Source organism: Poromitra crassiceps (genome assembly GCF_964638095.1).
Source record: "Poromitra crassiceps genome assembly, chromosome: 30".
In the NCBI taxonomy this organism is placed as follows: Eukaryota; Metazoa; Chordata; class Actinopteri; order Beryciformes; family Melamphaidae; genus Poromitra; species Poromitra crassiceps.
This window is the reverse complement of record NC_139652.1, coordinates 14,026,897-14,035,399: the sequence shown is the minus strand read 5'-3', so window position 1 is coordinate 14,035,399 and position 8,503 is coordinate 14,026,897. Positions and strand designations below refer to the sequence as shown.

Here is an 8,503-nt window from a genome sequence, read left to right as displayed (position 1 = left end):
AATACAGCAGGATGTTCATTTTGTAGATTATGGTCCCATTTTGAGTCAAATAGATGATAAAGCAGGCTATGTTTTGGGGCATGATTGCCAGGTCACCTGTCCAGTGATACAGCTCGCCAATCACGGGCCATATTCATAGCTTTCAAGGGGCGTTACGTGCTGCCGGGAACGCCCACCTGACGGTCAAAAAAAAAACTTGTTCATTCCGCTGCCCCGCCGAGTCGACTAGTTTCTCACGCTGTGTTTGTTCAGCCAAAATGCCGGATACCTGTTGTGCTCAAGTAACGTTAACGGGGTATTTTAATCATTATTGTAACGTTACTTGAGCTTACCTTTGATGAAATGTTGGCCGCAAAGACGTGTGTACTTTGATGGTAGAAAAAAAAGCCATTTGCCCTCCCCAGCGACTGAACCACGTCTAATCGCACAAATCCACAACCTCCTCCTTTCTTTCTCCGACGGGATTCTGTAAAAGCACAAGCCAGGCGTGTCTCCTCGTCGGTGCAACCGATAGCACAACAGGTATCCGGCATTTTGGCTGAACAAACACAGCGTGAGAAACTAGTCGACTCGGCGGGCAGCGGAATGAACAAGTTTTTTTTTTGACCGTCAGGTGGGCGTTCCCGGCAGCACGTAACGCCCCTTGAAAGCTATGAATAGAGCACGCTGTGGCTCTTCTCCAAATTGACATCACTGATGGCTCCAAATAACCAAGATGACGACAGTGAGAATGCCAACCTCAAGGCTTCAGAATGGTCCACAAACCAATGTCACAGTAGTTACGTCCATATTTATTAATTTTGCGGTCTATGGTGAATAGTCAACGAAAGTGAGATCACCATTGAGAGAGAATGTCACAATTGTGTCAATATTTTGGTGTGTGTGTGTGTGTGTGTGTGTGTGTGTGTGTGTGTGTGTGTATGTGTGTATGTGTGCGTGTGTGAGAGAGTGAGGAAGAAAATGAATCACTATTACAGAGGACCGGAAATTTGAGAGAATGCCCTTAGAATGAATGTGTGTGTGTGTCTGTGTGTGTGTGTGTGTGTGTGTGTGTGTGTGTGTGTGTGTGTGTGTGTGTGTCTGTGTGTGTGTGTGTGTGTGTGTGTGTGTGTGTGTGTGTGTGTGTGTGTGTGTGTGTGTGTGCGTGTGTGTGTGAGAGAGAGAGAAAGAGAGTAAAATGAGTCAGTGCAGAGGAAGACTGAGGCATTGAGAGTGAATATCTTGAGTGATGGTGATATAAGGTCACAAATACACACTTTTCCGGAACAGTGACCCTTGTTTTGCACGGCAGCCATGTCGACCGTTAACCTCTCTGCCCCTTACCCAGAGAATGTAAACAACTCACCCAATCAGACAGGCCGTTATGTGTGTGATACACACACGCACGCACGCACACACACACACACACACACACACACACACACACACACACACACACACACACACACACACACACACACGAGTGTCTCTTTACAGGATTGCAGCCCTCTTATTACAGCCTTGCTGACTTGCTTCTCTGTGTCTTTATCTCAACAGCCTCTATAAACCTTCTCTCTACAGAGTCGCTCTGTCTCAATTCAATCAGCTCTCAACCTTACCCAGACCAGTAAAGAGAAAGAGGACAGACAGCAGAGGAATGTTGATTTGTGTTCGCTCAAATTCCCACTGATTTACTGAACCCAGCGTCGCCATAAAAACTTGAATTCAATTTAAAGGTAGTACAGAATGTCACAACAACCCCCCCCAAAACAAGCTATTAAACTCAAGTAATACATTCAATTCAATCAACGTTGGGCTTTTCTATACAGCGTTCTGCTTGTGCTATCGCGATGTCGTGTGCGTTCCACAGAAACGCTCTTGTAGAGGTCAATGATTAGCCAAACTAGCTGCGAGGCGAGGCCTGGTGCGGCCATTGAAATGGATTGTGTCGGTTGATCGATAACTATCTCTTAAAGGAACACTCTGCCCATTTTCAACCAGCTTTGTATCATTAGAACATCAGTAGTATATCAGAAAACTGTAAACTGTTTTGAAGTCTGTCATTTAATTTGACAGTTATTGAGTGTTAAAGTGTGGACCAGTGACATCACTGGTCCACACTAACTCAAATTAATAACTCATTAACTCAAATCAACTCTCAATAACTGTCAAACATTCTGTCATTCATCTAGTTTGACAGTTATTGAGAGTTGATTTGAGTTAATGAGTTATTAATTTGAGTTAGTGTGTTAAAGTGTGGACCAGTGATGTTACTGGTCCACACTTTAACACTCAATAACTGTCAAATTAAATGACAGACTTCAAAACAGTTTACAGTTTTCTGATATACTACTGATGTTCTAATGATACAAAGCTGGTTGAAAATGGGCAGAGTGTTCCTTTAAAGTTCACTGCTTATGGAGATTCCTGCTGCACACAAATTGTTGTTGTTGTTGTTGTTGTTGTTGTTGTTGTTGTTGTTGTTGTTGTTGTTGTTGTTGTTGTTGTTGTTGTTGTTGTTGTTGTTGTTGTTGTTGTTGTTATGACGTGACATGGGACAGAGAATCATCTATCTCTTATTAAGTCATTATGGTTATTTGGAGTCACACACAGATGTATTGTTGTGTACCATCCTCAGATATCCCTCAGACTATTTTTCTGTGTCAGTAAATCTTCAGAATTGGAATCCCTTTTATCCCTTGGGAACATATCAACACCATATGGCAATTTGAGTTCAAATGGTAATACACAACAATAAAAAAACAACACCGTAGCACTTTACATTACAGCTCAGTGCCTCTAACCCTACCGTAACCCTGATAATAAACAAGTAATAATGAGGTAATACCATGTCATTACCAAAGTAATAACCAGGTAATAGCTTGGTATTAACAATAGGTAACTAGACTGTTTTTTTTTTATCTTTATTTATTCAGGGGAGTCTCACTCAGAGTAACACTCTCTTTTTCAGGAGTGCCCTGTTCACATTCACACCTGGAAGCTGACCAGTACAACCACAGTCTGATCTGCTGAATACCAAGCTATTACCTGGTTATTATGCTTTTATCTAATTATTATTTCTTCATTATGACACTATTAGCCCCTAATATCATGTTGTTACCGAACTGTAATGTAAAGTGCTACCCATATTTCATAATGGTGACATCTTTGTGCGGTGGTGGTTTTGCACTGCACTTCAGAGAGATAACTTGATAATAATCAATTACCAGTAGTGTGACATATTTTCCCTTGGATTTGATGTTTTTGATGTATACTTTTGTATTAGGTAACGCTGTTTTCTGTGTCTGTTCAGCTATGGTGGGAGATCGCTGCTCACGCTAACTCACATAGTTCTTTCTATTACAAACAAACCGCTGTTGCTGCTGGCTGGAAATGGAAAACGTATCACGAAAGACCCACCAGACACCAGATGTATAGAGCAGCAGTGTAAACGCTTTCAGGAACTGAGTATACTGTAGGTTGAATCACTATTCAGCTGTATCGATCAGCGATAGAGATAGACTATGAAAATATTATGGTTTATTACTTTATATACTGTAGTTGTAGCAGCCTATTCATCTTTGTGGCATTAAAGTGCTGGTGGTGCATTCATGTCCAAACCATACATACATGTATGTGTTGGTGTGTGTGTATAGTTCCATGACCCGTAGGGACCATGTAACCTATTCGAAACCAACTGCAATTGCAATAATGCACAGTCATCAATCTCCAATCAGCAAAAAGCTGCGTTTAACTTTGGACATACAAGGGTCAGCAGTGACAGACACCTGGAGCTGAACCCCTCTGCCCCCCCCTCACAGCCCCGCCCACAACAATACACCTGGATGTGACCCCCTCTGCCCCCCCCCCCACAACAATGCACCTGGATGTGACCCCCTCTGCCCTCCCCCTCACCCCCCCCCCCCCCCACAACAATACACCTGGATGTGACCCCCTCTGCCCCCCCCCCCCCTCCCCCACAACAGTACACCTGGATGTGACCCCCTCTGCCCTCCCCCTCACACCCCCCCCACAACAATGCACCTGGATGTGACCCCCTCTGCCCCCCCCCCCTCCCCCACAACAATGCACCTGGATGTGACCCCCTCTGCCCTCCCCCCCCCCCCCCCTCCCCCACAACAATACACCTGGAGCTGACCCCCTCTGCCCCCCCCACAACAATACACCTGGAGCTGACCCCCTCTGCCCTCCCCCTCACCCCCCCCACAACAATGCACCTGGATGTGACCCCCTCTGCCCTCCCCCCCCCTCCCCCACAACAATACACCTGGAGCTGACCCCCTCTGCCCCCCCCACAACAATACACCTGGAGCTGAACCCCTCTGCCCTCCCCCTCACCCCCCCCACAACAATGCACCTGGATGTGACCCCCTCTGCCCCCCCCCCCTCCCCCACAACAATACACCTGGATGTGACCCTCTCTGCCCTCCCCCTCACAGCCCCCCCCCCCCCCCCACAACAATACACCTGGATGTGACCCTCTCTGCCCTCCCCCTCACAGCCCCCCCCCCCCCCACAACAATACAGGCACTGGGGCTCTGGATGAAGAGGGGCCTTTGTTCACAGGGAAGAATGCTCACCTCACTTATCCACTTATCCTCTCTGCTCTCTCCTCTTCCTTTCTCTCGACTCTCCTCTCTCTCTCTCTCCTCCTCTCCCCTCTCTCTCTCTCTCTCTCTCCCTCTCCTCTCTCTCTCCCTCCTCTCTCCTCTCTCTCCCTCCTCCGCTCCTAGCTCTCTCTCTCCCTCCTGTCGACTCTCCTCTCTCTCCCTTCAAGAAGCCGGTCTGGAATGTTAGGTTTTAGCGTGCACTCTGACTATTATCCAAATGGTCACCACATCATCTCGACACTCTTTGTTCCTATTTTGTAATGGGAAGATCATGAGAGCTGACATCCATGGAGTTAGAGTGTGTGTGTGTGTGTGTGTGTGTGTGTGTGTGTGTGTGTGTGTGTGTGTGTGTGTGTGTGTGTGTGTGTGTCTGCATGTGAGTGCATGTATGTAGATAGATAGAGCGAGGTCCAGACAAGTCTCTCTTGCGGCCAGCAGCAGTAATGGACTTGGTGCAAACAGGCTACTTGAGCACACTCAAAGCAGCACAGAATTAAATACTGCTCAAATAAACACAGACAGAACCGCATGCTAAGCCACCCCGGTGTCTTTCAACAACCACACACACTGGTATGCATGCTGCTCACACACACACACGACACAGTGAAGATCACACACACTGGTATGCATGCTGCTCACACACACACCACACAGTGAAGATCACACACACTGGTATGCATGCTGCTCACACACACACCACACAGTGAAGATCACACACACTGGTATGCATGCTGCTCACACACACAACACAGTGAAGATCACACACACTGGTATGCATGCTGCTCACACACACACGACACAGTGAAGATCACACACACTGGTATGCATGCTGCTCACACACACACCACACAGTGAAGATCACACACACTGGTATGCATGCTGCTCACACACACACCACACAGTGAAGATCACACACACTGGTATGCATGCTGCTCACACACACCACACAGTGAAGATCACACACACTGGTATGCATGCTGCTCACACACACACGACACAGTGAAGATCACACACACTGGTATGCATGCTGCTCACACACACCACACAGTGAAGATCACACACACTGGTATGCATGCTGCTCACACACACCACACAGTGAAGATCACACACACTGGTATGGATGCTGCTCACACACACCACACAGTGAAGATCACACACACTGGTATGCATGCTGCTCACACACACCACACAGTGAAGATCACACACACTGGTATGCATGCTGCTCACACACACCACACAGTGAAGATCACACACACTGCTGGTATGCATGCTGCTCACACACACGACACAGTGAAGATCACACACACTGGTATGCATGCTGCTCACACACACCACACAGTGAAGATCACACACGCATGGACACTCCTGGCTGTGATGTGAAGATGGATCAGGACTATGAGTCGAATAAACCCACAAAATCATAATTTGCACTAAAACGTATGGTCTCCTGTTTCAGACAAATGTATTTATGATTTATGAAACAGTACTCAAAATACAAGACAAACCAGAGGTTAAGCACACTCTCTCTCTCTCTCTCACACACACACACACACACACACACACAGACGCACGCACGCACGCACGCACGCATACACACACACACATTTTACACACACGAAAAACGCATCTCCATTTTTTCCACGTTACCTTTCTCAGCCGGGTGAGCCCTGTTGAAGTGCTCTCGGAGTAGCTTCTCATTTTGCGTAATCTGACCCTGGAGAAGACAGCATCCACTCGCATGGCTTCCTTCCTTCAGAGCACCTCCTGCCCGTCTTTCTCTTCCAGCGTTTGTGCTCCCCTACCCCGACCACTCTCTCACTTTGCAAAGCGCCTGCCTGCACCTCCCACACACACACACACACACGCACACACACACACACACACACACGCGCACGCACACGCACACACACAGCAAGGGAGCGAGGGAGCAAAAAAAAGAAAGAAATCCAAAAAGAGTTTGAAAAAGACACAAAGTTAGGACAGTCCCTCCTGTTTCTCCTCCAGCCAACAACAGGCTCAAATGTTTACAGCTTTTTCTTCTTCAGCTCTCCTCCTTCTCTCCCAAACACACTCAGTCATTCCACTCACTCTGACTCCCTTTCTTTCAATGAGCTCCCTCCTTCTCCCTCTCTCTCCCCCCTTCTCAAACTTTTCCCACCCCTCCTTCTCTTCTTCTGACCCCCCCCTCTCCTCCCTCCCTCCCTCCTACTCTCCTCCCTCTGCTTTTCCATCATCACCCCCCCCCCCCCCCCCCCCCACACACACACACACACACACACACACACACCAGCCTCAAACCCCCCTCCTCCTTCCCCACCCCCCACTGCTGAACTAATCTGCAGCTGGCCGGGTGATTGGAGCCCTGGTTGCCGGGGAAACGAGCGAGTGTCCTGCTCAAAAAGAGGAAAGGGGCAAAAGCGGAGCGCAACTGAAGACATAAATAACGGCCTCCTCCTCCGGGAGCCAATTAAAGAAGCCCGAGGGCCTCGGGTACCGCCCTCTCTCTGATATGACGGGACACCGGGGAAGCTTTCCTGTCCATCCACCTTATCTCCTCAACACTTGGTTTATTGATTCTTGATTCGCATGCGGCATGTGTAACAGAGTTAAAAATGCACTTTATTACTTCTCATTTGTTTTTGTCTCTTTTATTTATCATTTAATGATCGTGTAAAAAAGTATTGTGAATTTTATCGCTAGGAGTCATTTTTGTTTACTGAATGTGGAGCGTTTCCTGTGGAAATTGCCTTTTGCACATCGCCCCCCCCCTTCAGAGTGCCGTCTGCATTGCTGGGGGTAAGTTTGGTGTGAAAATGCTGCCGTGATATATTACTATTTTCGTTTGAAAATTAGCCATTTACTTCGTAGTCTTTGGTGCATATATATATATTTTTTTTTTTACCCCCCGATTTTTTTTTATCCCCCATTAGTGCTAATTTAATTTATTTATCCTGGTTGCTACTCCACCCTCTGCCGATCTGGGGAGAGCCGAAACTGGCTCCATGCTTCCTCCGAGACATGGGCAGTTAGCCAGCCGCTTCTTTTTCACCTGACAGAGAAAGCTTCACCGGTAGGACATAGCACGTGGGAGGTTCACGCTATTCCAACCAGTTCCCCTCCCTCCGAACAGGCGCCCTTAACGACCAGAGGAGGAACCACATTAGCAACCGGGATATTGCATGTTTTGGTGAAGGGGGTTCCTATATGAAGGAAACCCCCCCGGGAGGCACGGGGAGATTCGAACATGCAAACTCCACACAGAAAGGCCCTTTTGACGACCCCACCCGGGCGGTGGGCACTCGAGGACATGCGGACGGGCACGCATTCCTTCAGCATTCACATCGTCCCAGGTGGGAATTGAACCCAGGACCTTCGAGCTGTGAGGCGACATCGCTTACCACTGCACCACCGTACCCTAATAGGCTGTATTCACTTGTTTCCCGTCTTATGCCTGAAGGAGGTCTCTGACCGAAAGCTTGCAATAAACAAGATATTTGCATAGATTTGAGTGTGCATACGCTGCTTTTTTCATTCAATGAAATGTCTATGAAAAAAAAGGCAGATTAAATCCCTTGGGTCATATGCCTAAGCTGGAAGTGGGTGTGACTTTGGCTCTTTATTAAATAACTGGATGCGGTGTGTGTGTGGAAATATGATCCTTTCATTCCAATGTTACTCACCCAGCACATACTACAGTCTACATAAACACTGCATGGCGTGCTACAATCTCTTGTTCTTATTTGGTGTTTAGGCATATTGGCCTCTCTTTGGTAAACCAGTTTAGAAGTAAAGTAGCTTTACTTGATCCAATCGGGAGCGGCTGCTGAGCGCCACCTAGTGGTACACTTTTAGATTTTCTTTCTTTCTTTAATTTGCCATACCAGTTCTGTGTT

At 47.4% G+C, this 8,503-nt stretch overlaps 1 protein-coding gene across 1 annotated transcript in view; it reads right to left on the bottom strand.

Annotated features, from left to right (window-relative positions):
• LOC310800696 (DENN domain-containing protein 2A) overlaps nt 1-6,381 on the bottom strand; it is a 73,619-nt gene extending 67,238 nt beyond the window's left edge. Inside the window, exon 1 of the mRNA XM_083663309.1 lies at nt 6,258-6,381. The gene's annotated coding sequence lies outside the window, so the exon portion shown is untranslated. The remainder of the gene's footprint in view (nt 1-6,257) is intronic.
• Between the last annotated feature and the right edge of the window lie 2,122 nt (nt 6,382-8,503).